The sequence below is a fragment of the Propithecus coquereli genome, unplaced genomic scaffold (genome assembly GCF_000956105.1).
Source record: "Propithecus coquereli isolate 6110/MARCELLA unplaced genomic scaffold, Pcoq_1.0 Scaffold419, whole genome shotgun sequence".
Taxonomy (NCBI): Eukaryota; Metazoa; Chordata; class Mammalia; order Primates; family Indriidae; genus Propithecus; species Propithecus coquereli.
Genome location: NW_012149941.1, coordinates 519,125 through 519,868, shown reverse-complemented (window position 1 = coordinate 519,868; position 744 = coordinate 519,125).

Here is a 744-nt window from a genome sequence, read left to right as displayed (position 1 = left end):
GTTCTTGTCTCCAGGGAATCCAAAGATAGTCCCGCCAATTTATTAAACCATAGTTTAATCCCCACATAGAGTTTCTGATTCAGTAAATGAAGGTGGAGTCTTGTAGGCTGCATTTTAAACAAACACCCTGAGTAATCCTAATGCAGGTAGTCCAGGAATCATAGTTTGCGACATACTGTCATCAGCAAATGTATGTGGTGGCCTTGAGGTCAGACAGATAGGATTTGAATCTCAGCTCAGCTACCTTCTAGCTGTGTGATGTTGGGCAAGTTACTTGACATCTCTGTGCCTATTTTTCCCTATGTAAAAAAGGAATAACATCATTGGTGCTGATCATCTAAAATCCTGAGAGATTCAAACCCCAAATGTTGAAATTGTGAAGGCTGGATTCTGGAGAAGGAATTAGTGTGTTTTCAGTTGTACACTGGATATTTATATTATGTTAGCTGCATCATGTTAGGCGGAACTATTACCTTGTTATTGTCTTTATTTGCATTTGGTAGAAAGTCTAGATGAGTGGATTGGCCATGTGATATGGCAACTACGAAATCTGGAGTTTAAAAATGTGTCATTTGTCTGCATTGGCATTCCTTCTAGCAGGTGAAATTTCTGGAGCTTTTAATGAATTAAAGCCACACTTGCCTGAAGAAGCCAGTGAAGCTACTGACTAGTTTGAAAATAATTATGTGCATGGTAGGTTAAAAAGCCACCATGCAACAGTGTTGCTGTTCAATCACTGGTATG